Below are 218 nucleotides of genomic sequence, written 5' to 3'. Positions count from 1 at the left end.
CGCTGCCGCTAGTAACCCAGGCCTAGGCCGGGCTATAGCGGGAGAGCAAGCACGGAGCCGCGAAACAAGCGTGGCGGCACAGCTTCGGGCGGCAGGGCTGGGCTCGTAACCGTACCGTGGCTGGAAGCGGAGCGCCCGTAGAGCCCGAGGGCGGTGAGGAACATCCGGGCGGAGGCGGGACTCTGGCAGGGGCGGGTTCCGCCGGGCCCGGTCAGGGC

This window comes from Eurypyga helias, unplaced genomic scaffold (assembly GCF_000690775.1).
Source record: "Eurypyga helias isolate BGI_N326 unplaced genomic scaffold, ASM69077v1 scaffold1464, whole genome shotgun sequence".
NCBI classification, from domain to species: domain Eukaryota; kingdom Metazoa; phylum Chordata; class Aves; order Eurypygiformes; family Eurypygidae; genus Eurypyga; species Eurypyga helias.
Note: the sequence above shows the minus strand (reverse complement) of the source record.